The sequence below is a fragment of the Diceros bicornis genome, chromosome 31 (assembly GCF_020826845.1).
Source record: "Diceros bicornis minor isolate mBicDic1 chromosome 31, mDicBic1.mat.cur, whole genome shotgun sequence".
Taxonomy (NCBI): Eukaryota; Metazoa; Chordata; class Mammalia; order Perissodactyla; family Rhinocerotidae; genus Diceros; species Diceros bicornis.
Genome location: NC_080770.1, coordinates 9,365,928 through 9,383,971, shown reverse-complemented (window position 1 = coordinate 9,383,971; position 18,044 = coordinate 9,365,928). Strand labels below are relative to the sequence as shown.

Below are 18,044 nucleotides of genomic sequence, written 5' to 3'. Positions count from 1 at the left end.
TTAAAAAATCACAAGACGTTCCCGAAACAGTAGGTACCATTCCTGTGTGTTCTTCCTCTGGCTTCTTCTGGTTGACACCTTACATAACCACAGTATATTATCAAAACCAGGAAACTGACAGTACAATACTCTTAAGTAAACCTCAGAACTTATTCAAAATCAATCAGATTTTACATACGCTCATTTTTTTGGTGGGGTGTATATTCTAGATTTGTGTAAGCATGACCACAATCAGGATTCAGAATTATTCCCTCACCACAAACGGTAACCGAGGAAGGGTTCCTCCTGCTTGCCGCAACCTGACGCCAACCAATTGCAAGAAAGTTCAGTGGTCGAGAAAGGGATTTATTCAATTACCTAGCAAAATCAGAAGATGGTGGACTCATGTCCCAAAGACCATCTTCAGCAAGCACAAAATTTTGAGGCAGTTATACAGGGAGGATGGAAAAATAGGGAGGGCGTCAGGCTATTTCTGGCATCCATTATCCAGATTTCTCCTTCTGTTCTGCCCACAGGGTCCAATGTTATTTCTTTCCTTAACAGTGGGTTTCAGTCTTGAGTGGCCTCCTCACACCTTTTCAGTTCCTGAAAAATAACTCATGCCAGTGTCAGCAAAGTTTCACGTCAGATTTCAGAACTTGCTGAAACATGTTAAAACACGTCCCTGTGGCCTTTGTACAATAGGCTGGTTACATTATAGGTTAATGATCAGCAATGCGTGACTAGCAGTTACAAAACTTATTCTTAAAATCTCTTTAAAAGATAATTGAACATTTGAAGGAAAAATAAAATAAAATTTACCGTGTGGGTATGTATCACGTGTAGAGTAAAATGTATGATAATTGCACAGAGATTAGGAAGGAGGAAATGAAAGTATATTGTTTCAAGCTTCTTACACTATACACCAAGTGGTTTAAAAATATTACTTGAAGGTAGACTGTGATAAGGGAAAGATATTACTATCAACCCTAAAGTAGTGGTTTTCAGCCAGAGGCTATCTTGCTCCCCAGGAGATATTTAACAATGTCTAGAAACAATTTTGGTTTTCATAACTAGAGGGGTGCTGCTGGCATCTAGTGGGTAGAGGTCAGGGATGTTGCTAAACATCCTATAATGCACAGAACAGCCCCCATAGCAAAGACTTATCCCGCTCAAAATGTCAATAGTGGTGAGGTTGAGAATCTCTGAACTTAAGCAATCATTAAAAATACAACAAAGGAGGCAAATCTAATAAGTCAATAAATGGGGTAAAATGGAAACAAGAAATACTCACTTAAGAAAAAAAGGCATAAGTAGAGGAAAGGGGAACAGAGAACTCATGGGACAAATAAAAAACAGATAGCAATAATAAAAACATATATATATATACAAGAAGATTACATGTAAATGGTCTAAGTTCCCCAAAGAAAAGATAGTCAGTGTCAGATTGGGTTAAAAAAGCAAAACCCAAATATCTACTGTCTATAATACTCTGTTTAAATATAAAGACACAGATACTTCCTTTTGTTCTTAATCTTAAAGGCAAAGGAAGGAGATACATATTCTATGCCAACACTAGTTGAAAGAAAAATAAAGTGGCTATATTGATAACAGATAGATTTACCAGACTTCAGAGGGAAGAAGAATCTCAGGGATAAAGCTAGTCGTTTCTAAGTGATAAAGGGATCAATTCATCAAAACTCCATAAACCTAAATATTTATGCACCTAATAATAGAACTTCAAAGAAAATGAAGGAAAAACTGATAGAACTGAATGGAGAAATAGACAAATCTATAATCAAGGTCAGAATCATACACATCACTCTCTCAATAATTGGTAGAAAAAATAGACTTAGAATTACTAAATATAGACTTGAGCAACATCAACCACAAACTGGACATAATTGACATTAAAGATCACTCACCCCATCAATGGCAGAATATACTTTTTTTCAGGTGCAGTAGAAACGTTTACCAAGACAGACTATATTCTGGGGAATAAAAAAAATCTTAATAAATTTTAAGTGAGTCAAATAATAGAGACAAAATTCTCTAACAACAATGGAATATAATGAGAATATAATTACAGAAATATGTCTGGAAATTTTTCAAATATTTGTAAACTAAATAACAGTCTTACAAACGACCAATTGTTCAAATGAAAAACTAAAAGGAAAATTTGAAAGTATTTTGAACTGAGTGGAAATAAAAACAGAAAGTAACAATTTGTGAGATGCAACAAAAACAGTACTTAGGAGGAAATTTAAAGTACTAAATACATATATTAGAAATGAAAAAAAAGTCTTGAAACAAAAACTTCAGGTTTCTCCTTAAGAAAATACAAAAATAAGGGCAAATTAAACCCAAAGTAAAAAGAAGAAAGGAAATAATAAAAACCAGAGGAGAGACTAATTCACTACAAAACAGGAAAACAATAAAAAAAAATAATGAGCCCAAAGTTGGTATTTTGAGATGAATAACATTGATACTCCTTTAACTACACAAATTACCAATATCAGGTGTGAGAGTTCACCTACTGTCCACTCGCAGCGACATCAGTAGATTCTACATTACTACAGTGATAAAGATGGAATATTTTGGATAACTTGATGCCAAGAAATTAGATTTAGAGGAAATGAACAAATACCTTGGAGGAGACACACCACCAAAGATCAGTCAAGAAGAAACAGATGACCTAAATGGCCCTGTACTATCACAGAAATTGAATTTGTAGTTATGACCTCCAGGCCTAGGTGGCTTCACTGGTGAATTTTAGCAAAGATTTAAGGAGGAAATAATACCCATTCTAGACAAACTCTGGTAAAATTGTAGAGGATGGAATACTTTCCACTAACTTTGTAAGTCCAGAATTACTCTTATATGAAAACCAGGAAATATATTAAGAAAAGAAAACTACACCTCATGAACATAGATGCAAAAATGCTTATCAAAATTTTGGCAAATCAAATAAAAAATATTTTAGAAAGACAATACTGTATCATGATCTAGTATGGTTTATCTCAGAAATACAACATTGGTGTAACATTCAAAATTAATCAGTGTGATTGACGACATTAACAGATTAATAAAGAAAAAATATATGATCATCTCAGTAGACCCAGAAAATGCATTTGGAAAAATTCCAACCGGTGTATGTGATGAAAACTCAGAAAAACAGGAACAGAAGGATTTTTCTCCTGATAAAGTACACGAGAAAAACTACTGCTACTTTTACACATGAGTGCTAACATGTGGGGTGACATTTGTATCTATTATTTAGACATGAGGTAGGACCCTAGAAATACATGTGGGGCCAAGATGTGGGGTAAATGACAAAACTAGATGAGCATTTTTCAGAGCTAATCGGCACCAGGAACTTTTAAAATGCTAAAGAAAATTTGACAGGATATTGAGGAGGAAAGAAGACAGAGTCACCTCCCGGAAGCTGAGGCACGAGAAGAAGAGCTGAGAGGGGAAGCACAGACCTCAAGACGAAGAATCCACCTGACAACGGAAGACAGACCGCAGAACCTGAAGGTGAGTGACAGGGACCCAGGCTGGACCAGCAAAGGCCACAGTCCCTGCCCATTGTGTACCTCCAGGTCCGCAGACTCACGGCCTCTCAGAGCAGAAAAATGTGAAGCCCTCAATCTTAAGAGGAGATAACTGAGGCAAGGAGAGAGGAGGCGACTGCCCAAAATGACACTGTGTGCAAGGGGTGAGACCTTACAGACTACTTTTTTCTTCGCTGCTTTTTCCATTTTGAAATTCCCACCCTCATTTGCTGGGAAGTGATTAGTCCTCTATCGTTATATCGCTTTTACAAACAGGAAAAGGGAAGTGCCACTGAAATTTAAGAGTCAACGTCGGTTGGGGGAGGAAGTCAAGATGGCGGCATAGGCAGACTCTGAACTCACCTCCTCCCACGGACACAGCCAGTTTACAACTACTAGTGGAAAAATTACCCCTGAGACAGAACTGAAAACTGGATAAGAGGATCTCCTGCAACAACGGACAATCCTAACTGAGGTGGAAGAGGCAGAAACTCCCTTCTGGAGAGGAAAAACGCCGCCTTCACAAGCCACAGCGCCTCACGGCCGCCCGGGAGCAGCCCACAGGTACGCAGCCTCCCTGAAGGAGCGGGACCCTGAGCTGGGAGCTTCCCCGCTGGGGGCATTTTGTGGACCCAGCACAATCGAGACGAGTGGCATAATATCTGACTTTGCCTGCTACTAAAACATTGGGGAGTACCCCCAGAAAACCTGGTTCACCAAGAAATTAAAACCGGCTCTTAAAGGGCCCACATGCAAATTCACCCATTTCAGAAACCTAAAATCACCAGAAAGAAAGGTGCATAGTGCTTTGGTGAAAAGAGACCCACCTCATAAGCCCTGTGTGCATCTCGGTGAGAGGTGAGAGCTCTCCAGGGACTGGGACATTGGCGGCAGCCATTGTTGTGGTCTGCGGTGGGCGTGCTGACACAGACGCCATTGGAGTTCTCCCTGGGGTCTGCTAGCCCAGGTCTGCCCCACCCACTAGAGCACCGATTTAATCCAGCTCAGCCACGTCAGGCAGCCCACCCTAGAGACTGGCCCCACCCAACAACAAGCCCTCAGGCAACTTGTGGGCCTGCAGAGATTGGTGACTGCGTTCTCTGCAGCCTGGCAACTGAGCCAATGTCAGTGGGGCAGGGCATGCACAAGGAGTGGGTGGAGAGTGTGGGGCGGTGGTGGAGTGTGTGGGGCTCCCGCCGAAGAGAGACTAGGTCTGCTTCGGGAGGTCGGGGCGCGCACACGAGGCAGGACTGTGTTGACTGTGTGTGTGGACCTGTGGGCGGCAGGGCTTGTCAGCTGCAGAAGACTTGTGCTTCTCAAAGACCCACATAGGGGGTTTGCCCCACCTTCCAAAGCCTGAAACAATTGGGTGCTCCTGTGCCTGAGGCCAGCCCCACCCAGCTACAATCCTCAGAGAGCTGACAAGAGACCTAAAGGCTGGAGGCTTACAGCAATTGGAAGGCCCTGAGCCTAACAACCTGCCACACTGGGGGCCTAATCACTTAAAAGACATACTGCAACACAAATGTGGTATTAGAACTTGCAGCCAACTGTGCTGGGGCTCCCCACACCTGATAAAGAGACTGAAGGGCCCACAACAACTACAAGCAGCTGAGCATTATAACAGCTTGCCAGGAGCATAACTCGGCCTCCCTGGGCACCTAAAGGGAGAGCAAACAGGCCACAACAGAAGGACACACGTAGCCCACATAGGGGTCACTCCTGGAACATTGAGAACTGAGGGAACCACAACGCAGGCCTCCTAAGGCATCACTTACATAAGGTCAACTATCCAAGAGCAGGAGGCGTAGCTGACCTACCTAATACATAGACACAGGCACAGGGAAAGAGGCAAAATGAGGAGGCAAAGGAATACATTCCAAGTAAGGGAACAGGACAAAACCCCAGAAAAGGAACTAAGTGAAACAGAAATGAGCAACCTACCCGACAGAGAGTTCAAACTAAGAGTGTTAAGGATGCTCACTGATCTGGGGAGAAGAATAGATGAACTCAGTGAGAATGTCGACAAAGAAATGCAAGATATAAAAAAGAACCAATCAGAAATGAAGAATACAATACTGGAAATGAAAAATTCATTAGAGGGACTCAAAAGCAGAGTAGAGGATACAGAAGAACGGATCTGTGAGCTGGACGAAAGATTAGAAGAAATTACCCAAGCTGAACAAGTAAAAGAGAAAAGAATTAAAAAGAGTGAGGACAGTCTAAGGGACCTCTGGGACAACATCAAGCACAGTAACATCCATGTTATAGGTGTCCCAGAAGGAGAAGAGCGAGACAAAGGGGCAGAGAATCTATTTCAAGAAATAATAGATGAAAACTTCCCTAACCTAAGGAAGGAAACAGACATCCAGGTACAGGAATCACAGAGAGCCCCAAACAAGATAAACCCAAAGAGGCCCACACCAAGACACATCATAATCAAAATGTCCAGAATTAAAGATAAAGAGAGAATCCTAAAAGCTACAAGAGAAAGTCAAGTTACATACAAAGGAAACCCCATAAGGCTATCAGCTGACTTCTCAGCAGAAACCTTACAGGCTAGAAGAGAATGGCATTATATATTTAAAGTGCTAAAAGGAAAAAACTTACAGCCAAGAATACTCTACCCAGCAAGGTTATCATTCAAAATGGAAGGAGAGATCAAAAATTTCCCAGACAAGCAAAAATTAAAGGAGTTTGTCACCAGAAACCAGTGCTACGAGAAATGTTAAAGGGACTGATTTAAGGGGAAAAGAGAAGACCACAAATAGGAAAAATTATCTATTTCCATGATAAGAGGGTAATAGATACAAATGCACAAAAAAGAGGTTAGATATGATATCAAAAACATAAAAGGAGGGAGGAGGGGAGTTAAAGAGTAGAGCTTTCAGACAGAGGTCAAGCTAAAGAGACCATCAATTCTGTATAGAAGAAGAAAAGAACAGAGAAGGACTACTAAAACATTGAGAAAAAAAAAGTTAAGAAATGGCAGTAAGTACACACTTATCAATACCTACTTTAAACATCAATGGACTAAATGCTCCAATTAAAAGGCATAGGGTGGCTGATTGGATAACAAAACAAGACCCATATATATGCTGCATACAAGAGACACACTTCAGACCTAAAGACACACACAAACTGAAAGTGAAGGGATGGAAAAAGATACTCCATGCAAATGGCAATGAAAAGAAAGCTGGGGTAGCAGTACTCATATCAGACAAAATAGACTTTAAAACAAAAACTGTAAAAAGAGACAAAGAAGGGCATTACATAACGATCAAGGGAACATTCCAAGAAGAGGATATAACACTTGTAAATATCTATGCACCCAATGTAGGTGCACCTAAATATATAAAGCAATTATTAACAGACATAAAAACAGAAATAGACAGTAACACAATAATAGCAGGGGACTTGAACACTCCTCTTACACCAATGGATAGATCATCCAAACAGAAGATTAATAAGGAAACATTGGCCCTAAATGATACACTAGAACAGATGGACCTAGTAGATATATACAGAGCATTCCATCCAAAAACTGAAGAATACACGTTCTATTCAAATGCACTTGGAACATTCTCCAGGATTGATCACATATTAGGCCACAAAACAAGTCTCCATAAATTTAAGAAGATTGAAATAATACCAAGCATCTTTTCTGACCAGAACGGTATGAAACTAGAAATCAACTATAGGAAGAAAATCAGAAAAGGCACAAATACGTGGAGATTAAACAAAATGCTACTGAACAACGACTGGGTCAAGGAAGAAATCAAAGAAGAAATCAAAAAATACCTGGAGACAAATGAAAATGAAAATACGACATGCCAGAATTTATGGGATACAGCAAAAGAGGTTCTAAGAGGGAAGTTTATAGCGATACAGGCCTATCTCAACAAACAAGAAAAATGTCAAATAAACAATCTAACAATGCACCTAAAGGAACTGGAAAAAGAAGAACAAACAAAGCCCAAAATCAGTAGAAGAAGGGAAATAGTAAAAATCAGAGCAGAAATAAATGAAATTGAGACCAAAAAAACAATAGAAAAAATTAATAAAACCAAGAGCTGGTTCTTTGAAAAGATAAACAAAATTGACAAACCTTTAGCTAGACTCACCAAGAAAAAAAAGAGAGAAGGCACAAATAAGTAAAATCAGAAATGAAAGAGGAAAATTTACAACAGCCACCTCAGAAATACAAAAGATTGTAAGAGAATACTATGAAAAGATATATGCCAACCAATTCGACAATCTGGAAGAAATGGATAAATTCTTAGAATCATATAACCTTCCAAAACTGGATCAAGAAGAAGTAGAGAATTTGAATAGACTAATCACCAGTAAGGAGATCGAAACAGTAATGAAAAACCTCTCCAAAAACAAAAGTCCAGGACCAGACGGCTTCCCTGGGGAATTCTACCAAACATTCAAAGAAGACTTAATACCTATCCTTCTCAATCTCTTCCAAAAAGTTGAGGAGGGAGGGAAGCTCCCTAACTCATTCTATGAAGCTGACATTACCCTGATACCAAAACCAGACAAGCACAACACAAAAAAAAGAAAATTACAGGCCAATATCACTGATGAACATCGATGCAAAAATCCTCAACAAAATACTAGCAAATCGCATACAACAATACTTTAAAAAGATTATACACCATGATCAAGTGGGGTTTATTCCAGGTATGCAGGGATGGTTTAACATTCACAAATCAATTAACGTGATACACCACATTAATAAAATGAAGAATAAAAATCACATGATCATCTCAACAGATGCAGAGAAAGCATTTGACAAGATACAGCATCCATTTATGATAAAAACTGTGAATAAAATGGGTATAGAAGGAAAGTACCTCAACATAATAAAGACCATATATGAGAAACCCACAGCTAATATCATCCTCAATGGTGAAAAACTGAAAGCTATCCCTCCAAGAACAGGAACCAGACAAGGATGCCCACTGTCACCACTCCTATTTAACACAGTACTGGAAGTCCTAGCCAGAGCAATCAGGCAAGAGAAGGAAATAAAAGGGATCCAAATTGGAAAGGAAGAAGTGAAACTGTCACTATTTGCAGATGACATGATTTTATATTTAGAAAACCCTACTGAATTCCACCAGAAAACTTTTAGAAGTAATAAACAAATATGGTAAAGATGCAGGATACAAAATCAACATACAAAAATCGGTTGCATTCCTATACACTAACAGCGAAGTAGCAGAAAGAGAAATTAAGAATACCATCCCATTTAAAATTGCAACAAAAAGAATAAAATACCTAGGAATAAACTTAACCAAAGAGGTGAAAGAGCTGTACACGGAAAACAATAAAACATTGCTAAAAGAAATTGAAGAAGACACAAAGGAATGGAAAGATATTCCGAGCTCTTGGATTGGAAGAATTAACATAGTTAACATGTCCATACTTCCTAAAGCCATCTTTAGATTCAATGCAATCCCTGTCAAAGTTCCAACATTTTTCACAGAAATAGAACAAAGAATCCTAAAATTTATGTGGAACAACAAAAGACCCAGAATAGATATAGGAATCCTGAGAAAAAAGAACAAAGCTGGAGGTATCACACTCTCTGATTTCAAAATATACTACAAAGCTATAGTAACCAAAACAGCATGGTACTGGCACAAAAACAGACACACAGATCAATGGAATAGAATCGAAAGCCCAGAAATAAACCCACACATCTATGGACAGCTAATGTTTGACAAAGGAGCCAAGAACATACAATGGAGAAAAAAAAAGTCTCTTCAACAAATGGTGTTGGGAAACCTGGAGAGCCACATGCAAAAAAATGAAAGTAGACCCTTACCTTACACCATACACAAAAATTAACTCCAAATGAATTAAAGACTTGAATGTAAGACCTGAAACTATGAAACTTCTAGAAGAAAACATAGGCAGTACGCTCTTCGACATCGGTCTTAGCAACATATTTTCAAGCACCATGTCTGACCAGGCAAGAGAAACAATAGAAAAACAAATGGGACTACATCAAACTAAAAAGCTTCTGCACAGCAAAGGAAACCATCAACAAACGAAAAGACAATCTAACCATTGGGAGAAGATATTTGCAAACCATACATCTGATAAGGGCTTAATCTCCAAAATATATAAAGAACACATGCATCTCAACAACAAAAAAAACCACCAACCCAATTAAAAAATGGGCAAAAGACCTGAACAGACATTTCTCCAAAGAAGGTATACAGATAGCCAACAGACACATGAAAAGATGTTTAAAATCATTAACTATCAGGGAAATGCAAATCAAAACTACAATGAGATATCACCTCACGCCCATCAGAATGGCTATAATTAACAAGACAGGAAACAGCATGTGTTGGAGAGGATGTGGAGAGAAGGGAACTCTCATACACTGCTGGTGGGAGTGCAAACTGGTGCAGCCACTATGGAAAACAATATGGAGATTCCTCAAAAAGTCAAGGATAGATCTACCATATGATCCAGCTATTCCACTGCTGGGTATTTATCCAAAGAACTTGAAAACACCAATGCATAAAGATACATGCACCCCTGTGTTCATTGCAGCGTTATTCACAATAGCCAAGACTTGGAAGCAACCTAAGTGCCCATCAAGGGACGAATGGATAAAGAAGATGTGGTATATATACACAATGGAATACTACTCAGCCATAAGAAATGATGAAATCCAGCCGTTTGTGACAACATGGATGGACATTGAGGGTATTATGCAAAGTGAAATAAGTCAGAGGGAGAAGGTCAAATACCGTATGATTTCCTCCATTGAGTAGTAGATAATAACAACAATAAACAAACACATAGAGATAGAGATTGGATTGGTGGTTACCAGAGGCAAGGGGGGAGGGAGGAGGGTGAAAGGGATAATTCAGCACATGTGTGTGGTGATGGGTTGTAATTAGTATTTGGGTGGTGAACATGATGTAATCTATGCAGAAATAGAAGTAAAATGATGTACACCTGAAATTTATACAATGTTATAAACCAATGTTACTGCAATAAACAAAAAATTAAAAAAAAAAAAAGAGTCAATGTCACTTTGAAACAGAATAGGTTGTGCCAGGCCTGGAGGAGCCAATGGATCTTGGACCACCAGGTCTGGGGCTGTGTCTGGTGGAGTAGACTTGGGGCCAGGAGGGACTGTTGGGAGGGGCGGTGTCCTTCCAGAATGTCCTGGGCACGAGCTCTCTCTGATGGGGTCTTGCCATCTCCACAGGCCTGCTGCTTTCTCTTCCAGCCCCTGCTAAGCCAACTGCCTCCGTTTCTCCTAAACCTTCAGGGAATCAGCCTGATTGTTTGTGAAGTAGTTCCAGTCTCATTGTAGTCCTGTTACGGACAGAATTTTTGTGTCTGCCAAAAATTCATATGTTGAAGCTTTAATCCCCAATGTGATGGTATCTGGACATGGGGCCTTTGGGAGGGAATTAGGGTTAAATGAGACAATGAGAATGGGGCCCTGGTCTGATGGGATTTGTGGCCTTATAGGAAAAGATGCCAGAGAGCTTGCTCTCTCTCTTCATGTGCATACAGAGAAGAGGACATGTGAGAGCTTAGTGAGAAGGAGACTGTCTGCAAGCCATAAAGGGAGTCTTAGCAGAAACTGACTATGCTGGCACCTTGAACTCAGACTTCCGGCCTCCAGAACTGTGAGAAAATAAATTTCTTTTGTTTAAGCCACCTACTCTGTGGATTTTATGGCAGCCCAAGTAGACTATAAAGAACCTATATTTGTGACAGTCGATTAGGAGATCGATGAGTACGATAGACATATTGGTTGCCTAACCAATCTCTCCCCCAACACCAACAATCTCCTTCTCCAAGAATAACCAAGTTCCTGATGTTATTAGGGCAAAAAGAGCCTCTCCTGCAGATCCAGGTGACTCACAGAGAGGTCTAGTTCTTCCCTACAGGTGGCGCTTGGGGCTGCTGCTCCAATGGTATTGGACCATGCTGGGCATCATGCCAGATACAGGACCAGCATGACAGAAAGATGAAAGAGCCTGGGTCCTCGGTTGGCCTCGTGAGCTGCTGAACTGAACCTGAGTCACCAGCCTCCTGTCCTCCTGTTGCAGGGACAATGAACGTCCAGAGAGTTGAAGCCCCTTTTAGCTAAGACCGGCCTTTTGCAGACAAATGCAACCTAACAGGGCAATGAGCTCCTAGGCCCATCTTGTTCTAAGGCATCCACCATCTGGAGGTCTTCTCCTGCAGGATGCAGGAGCCCCTCTGGTCGGCCCACACATCTGGGCCCAGTATTTCTGGAGCTTGTTATAAGACAATGTCATATGGGGTGGATTGGGATCGACATCTCTGCGCCTTGAAACTCCCCTTCTTCTTCAGACAAAAGCAGTTGCCCGGGGTTCTCGTTGGAAGAGATCTTTGATTTCTCAAGCAGGGGCAGAGATGCAGGGCTCCCTTCTACTTGGGATGCTTCCATGGTGGCTTTCAAACACCAATGATTCCATGTTGTTAGATGTAGACAACCCTTAGCCTTTCAACATAGAACAATATCCTATTTTTAAATTCTGGTCTTCATGAGTAATGTCAGAAGGAAACTGAAAGTGAAATTCTCAAGTTTGGTATAAAACCTGGTCCATAAGCAGCAGAACACCAGACACCACTTGGCTTCAAGATGGTTTTGGTAAGGCCCCTGGAACTTTCCACTATTGATTCTATAGTGGACGGCAGCTCCCCTCCTATAAAGGCCTCAGTCCGGGTTCCTGGCCTCAGGTACAGTGAACTCCAGAGCTTGGAAAGGTTTTAGAAGGCTTTCATGGAAAACTGAATTTGTGGTTTAAAAGTTGCTTTTCCAGCAGGACCGTGAGGTCTTTGGGAAAGTGATCCTCCTCTCTATGTCTGGCACAGTGTAGGGGGACTGGGGAACCCTGTGTGGAAGGAACTGTGGGTGTCTGGGAGCTGTGCCTGCCTGAGTTGGGGAAGAAGTTGGGGTGTAGGTCATGGGGGGACCTCAGGACTGGGAAGTGAGTGAACCCCCCTTGTCTGCCTCAGCTGCCAGCTGGAGTTCGGTGCCTTCTCAGCTCCAGCCTTTTCTCTCTCCTCTTTCCTCCATGGCATTTGTCCTGCCTTATTAAGTGCATCCGAATTTCAGCGTTCTGAATCTGAAATCTCCCTTCCAAGTTGCCCAATTTTTCTGAATTAGAGAAGTTCCAGTCAGGGGCAGGCTCATAAGTTGGACTCCTGACATCATTGAAAATCAAACATTCCTGCAAGATGCACCTCATATTCCACATGAAGGGAGGACATCTGGCCTTCATCTGCAAGGGTGCTGCTCTGTCCCCAGTGCCTACATCCTGCCCCATTTCCTTATCCAAACAGGGACTCAAGCTGACATTTTGGCTTTTCACTGGTTGCTGTTGACAGCGGCCTGGCTGTGCTCTTAGACATTTGAGGATAAAGTGAATAGCCCCTATATGTTCTCCAAATGGAGACCATCTCTGGACCCTGCCCTGTCCTAGCTGATGGGGCCACTTTGGGCTGAGACACAGGAGGAGCTAGGGAGATGTCCTGGCCCTGCTGATCCTCCAGCCCTCTTCCATGTATGTTTCCTTGGCCCCCATTCCACACGAGGCCCTTCACTGGATCCTGGATATGCAGGGAAGGAGGGATGAGCATATGGGTTCCTGCCTGAATGGAGCTCAAAGCCCACAGAGGGTGTAGACAGGCACAGAGAATTGCAGCACATGACCCATGCAGGGAGAGGTGGAGGTCCTGGGGGCCTGGGGACCCAGAGAGTGGCCGCTGAGCCAGGCTGGGGCCTTCAGGGCAGCTTCTCAGAGTACGGATGTCTGATGAAGGGGGAAGAGGAAGAGTGGGTATGAGGAAGGTGGTTGATGAAAGAGATACATGATGTGCAGAGCAACAGAGAAAAGAGCAAGCTCTGTGGGGAGGGTGGACTCAGGGGGCAGAGGGCAGGGAGGGTGAGGAGGGGTGAGGAAGGGCCTGGAGCTGACCAAAAGGCATGTCCTGTGCCCTGAGGGCAGAGAAAGGTCTTGGCCAGATGTACCCTTTAGGAAGGCCACAGTGGGTCTTGGGGTGACTGGATGTGGAGTGGCAGGGACAGGAGGAAGGGGGCTGGTCAGGAGGCCATGGGCGTCACAGAGGCAGAGATGGGGCTGCCCTGAGCCAAGTGAGTGGGTGGGAGATGGGAGATGAAGGGAATTTGGGAGAAACTTCCAGGGTCAGCATTGCTTGTTGGTATTGGCATGAGGAAGAGGACAAAGGTAAGCTAACCCCTGGCCTCAGATTGGACAGCCTGGGATGAGGGTTGGAGGAGGTTTGTCATTCTGTGATTAGGCACAGAGAAGAAGAACCTGACAAATTCTCAAATCACAAAGCTGTGGTGCCCTGGGCCAGGACATTGAGGAGGGAGAAGGAGGTGTGGAAGGGGAGGAAGGCAAGGATGAATCCAGAGAAGATGCAGCTCGGCCACGTCCCAGTTGACTGTTCTTAAGCAAGTTCCCTTGTTATTATGCAAGGTAACAAAGGAACTTTATTGGGAGGTACACTGGCAAGGAGACAGAAGGCAAGGCTCTCAAATCTGTCTATCTGATCCAAGGTTGGGGTGAAATTTAAGGAGTTAGGGGCTACTAAGCTGCAGCTGGGCCCCTGTAAACGGCCTGACCAGTCTGGAATCAGTCCAGAGATGATTCCAGTCCAGAAGCTGGTTTTTTCCTTATTGAAGGACTTCTTGCTTTGCAAAGGGCCCCCGTGGCAAAATTTCTGGAGATTCTTGGTTCCGGGGTCATCCTGGGGCTCTGGGTACGCACCTGGCACATGTGTAGCGCCATCTCTGTTATTGTGCAAGGCTTCATCAAAATAACCTGTTTTAAGGAAGCAAAGCTAGTCTAAGCTGCTCAATGTTTTGTGTGCTAGTTCACCTTCCTCTCTGATCCACAGCTTCCCACCTGACGATTCTTCCTTCCTGGGGGCGATGTGAGGATTACAGTTTTTGTAGGAAAAGGGCCATCAGATACCAGCTGTGTGAGTGCAGCGGCCCCTCAGTGTTGGAAGCTGGGCGGCCCCACAAGAGTCTCCTCAAGGCTCCGGTCCCCTTAGGAGGCTGTCAGTCTCTGTCTCTCGGGTGGGCATCTCCAAGGACGGGTGTCCTGAGGCTGGAAGGGACAGAGTCTAAGGAGAAGGAGGTGCCTGGTGCAGCCATGCACAAGCAGGGCAGGAGGCATGATGAGGACTTGAGGGTCCACCTGGGAAGGGCAGAGAACGTCAAGACTCATCGGCTCGACTTTGCTGGGGATGGGCTCTAGTCTGCCAGCTGCAGGCTGTTGTGTCGACGTGCTCAGGAGCACACGTACAACACACCTGCATATACAAGTCTACATCCTCAGTATGTCCACATGCACACACAACACACATGCACAGACAACATACACATATGCAACACATACACAGTACACACAAACAGACACACATACATAAAACACACACATACACACACAACACACAGGTACACAGCACACATACTACAACACATATGCTCACACAGATACACACAACACACATGAACAGACATACTACAACACATATGCACACACAGATACACACAACACACTCATGAACACACATACTCACATGCAAAAAAACGGATCTCCACTCTCCCATTCCACAAGGTCATTTTTTCCAGGCTTCCAGAACATGCTTCTGGGGAACCTCTAAAAGTGACAGCAGGCTGAGGACCCCACAGGGGCCGGGAGCTCTTCCCCCACCCCAGGCTCTCACCAGGTGATGAACATCAGCAAGGGCGTCCCCAGGCCAATCTGACGCTCCCCAGCCAGAGTCTCCACTGTTGCCTAAAAGTCTGTCTACACCATCTCTGGTTTTGGCTTGCAGCTTTATGAAAAACCCAAACCTGGAGACCTGATTCAGGTTTTCCAAGTTGGCTATGAGCACTGGGCCATCTATGTGGGAGGTGGTGATGTGATCCATCTGGCTCCGAAACGTAAGGACTGTTGAAAATATAATTTTCAAAATGTTTGTTAACATAATGAGAACAATTGAAAGAGAGAGCTAAGCAAGGGAAACCTGACCTGGATTTTCTCTGAACCACACTTGAGCAGACCATACATCCATGTCCTTTTGAGTAATCACAGGGGGTCCCCTACCTCCTCAAAGAAGCAGGGAAGGAGGTTCATGGGATTGTCCAGTGAAGCTGGGCGACCTCAGCCATCAGATCTGTCCAGCTGTCCCGTTTACGCTGGTCTGCAAATTCTGATATGACTTAAACCAACCAAGTTTCTGAAGGTCTACGGTCTTAAAGAAAGTTTCTCTTAAAGTAACTTCAAGATTTATTGTCTTAAAAAAAGAAGCATGTTTCACAGTGCAATGTCATTTGTACTCATGTGATTTCACAGACAAGATGTCTTGAGATTATTTACTTAATACTCTTTAATGGAAGCAGCTCTCACAGGTTTACACATCAAAAACAATTCTCATACAAGTGCACAGTGAGTATATGTGAACAATTTATTTAACTCATTGATAACAGAAGCAACAGGATGGCAAAGCCAGTTAAAAGGAGAATGCAGGAAATAGATGTCTGTATAGTCAATGAAACAAAAGAAATGCTGGAATAAGCCTGCCCACTTAGATGCAAATGGTTCATATCCCACACAGCAATGGTACCATAACCTTTGATGTTCTCCTCTCCACCAAGCATCTGCATTGTCACCAAACAAAAATCATTGTCATCAAGATCAAATAATATAGTGGCATCTTATCACTTTTCTACAAGTGATCATCTATCCTGACAGACTTGTAAAAATATCTGAATTGATGGTATATGAAGCCCACTTAATTAGATGACCCTGAGGAGGGGCCTGTAAGAGAAAGCATGACAGTGAGGACATATGGGGTTTTTGTGCCTGACTTCCAAGGTGAGGGTAGTTTTTTATTGCACTTCTTATGAAAGTGCAATAAATGAAACATCATTTAAATGAAATGAAATGAAAACATCAGCCTTTAGATTAGAAACATAAAATAAGCATGCTTAATTAGCGTGCTCATTACTGACTCTCCTTCTTTAAAAATGAAGCCTGGACTCACTATAGGATGGAATTTGGAGTCCATCTGCTGATAACGGCTCACTGGACCTCTCCATGGTCCTGGGAGAGATGACACTTATGTGAAGGATTCCCTAAGGCTCAGCTCAGTGCCGTGGAAGGAACCTGCCCTTTGGAGCTTGAGAGAGGCACTTTCACATTCAGGTTCTAGGACTTTCCACAGCACAGAAAAGTCTGAAAATGTGTCTCTGGGTCCAATATTGGTTGTAAAATGGAGATGATAATATTTACCTTGAAAGTTAATAAGGAGATTAAATTAGCTAATGTATGAAAGCTGCACAGCATAGTGTCTGAAACACACTGGGTACTAAAACAAATTTAAACGCTTTCTAAAATACACAAGTGCACAAAGGTAAATAAATGACAAATATGATTTACTATCATTGTGTGTAATGGCTAAATTTGTGTAAAACCTAAATGCTCAATAATGGGAGACTGGTTAAATAGATGATGTACATTCGTATAATGGAATGCAAAATGCAAACCCAGCCTTTCACAATCCCAACATTCATTGACCTGAAAAATACTCACAGCTTGTTAAGAAAGAAAAATCTGTGACTCCTCCAATCACATTTGTGAAAAGACAAACACTCAAAGCTCAACAATGGATTCTCTTCATCCTTCTTTCTTTTCCTTCCCCTCTCTCCCTATATCTCCTTCCCCTGCAGAAACAGTGTCTCTGATTCCATGTGTGTACCCTAGGGCTGGCTCCTCCAGCACCTTCTTCATTCGGAGCACCAGGGCGGTGGTGAAACAGGAGCGCCTTCAGGACGTAGTGGCGGGCTGTCACTATCGCGTCAACAACTACTTGGACCATGCTTACACACCACAGCCTGTGAAGAAGGTCATCAGATCTGTGAAGGAGAAGATTGGTGAGGAGGTGGTGTACTGTGTTCGGCACAAGGACTGCAAGCACTTTTTCACCTATGTGAGATATGGCACAGTCTGCGGCAGGCAGGTAAGGCCCTATTTGCAGTGATTCCATTCCCCTCTAGAGGTCTGCTTGGAGTTGATGTGACCGGGCTGTGCAAGCAGTGGGGATAATCCCCATGAATGATGCGAACATGGGCTCTTGGGATGTCTGATAAGAAGAGAGAGGAAAAGTGGGTGTGGAGAAGGTGGTTGGGGACAGAGGTATCTGACATGCAGTGCAGCAGAGACAAGAGCAAGCTCTGTGGTGAGGGAGGCCTGGGGAGCAGAGGGCTGGGAGGGTGAGGAGGGGTGGCAAAGAGCCAGGCATGAAGGGTCTATGAGCTGCCCAAGGGGCGTGCCATGTGCCCTGAGGCTCGAGGAAGGCCATCGTCAAATGAGCCCCTTGGGAAGGCCACAGTGGGTCTTGGGGAGACTGGATGTGGAATGGCAGGGACAGGAGGAGGAGGTTGGCCAG

At 43.0% G+C, this 18,044-nt stretch overlaps 1 long non-coding RNA gene across 1 annotated transcript; it reads right to left on the bottom strand.

Annotated features, from left to right (window-relative positions):
- Positions 1 to 324: 324 nt before the first annotated feature.
- LOC131394915 (uncharacterized) lies at positions 325 to 4,481 on the bottom strand. The gene is made up of 3 exons (XR_009216244.1): positions 4,361 to 4,481; positions 1,905 to 1,970; positions 325 to 585 (listed from the first exon to the last, which is right to left on the bottom strand). It is a non-coding gene; the product is annotated as an uncharacterized LOC131394915 (long non-coding RNA).
- Between the last annotated feature and the right edge of the window lie 13,563 nt (positions 4,482 to 18,044).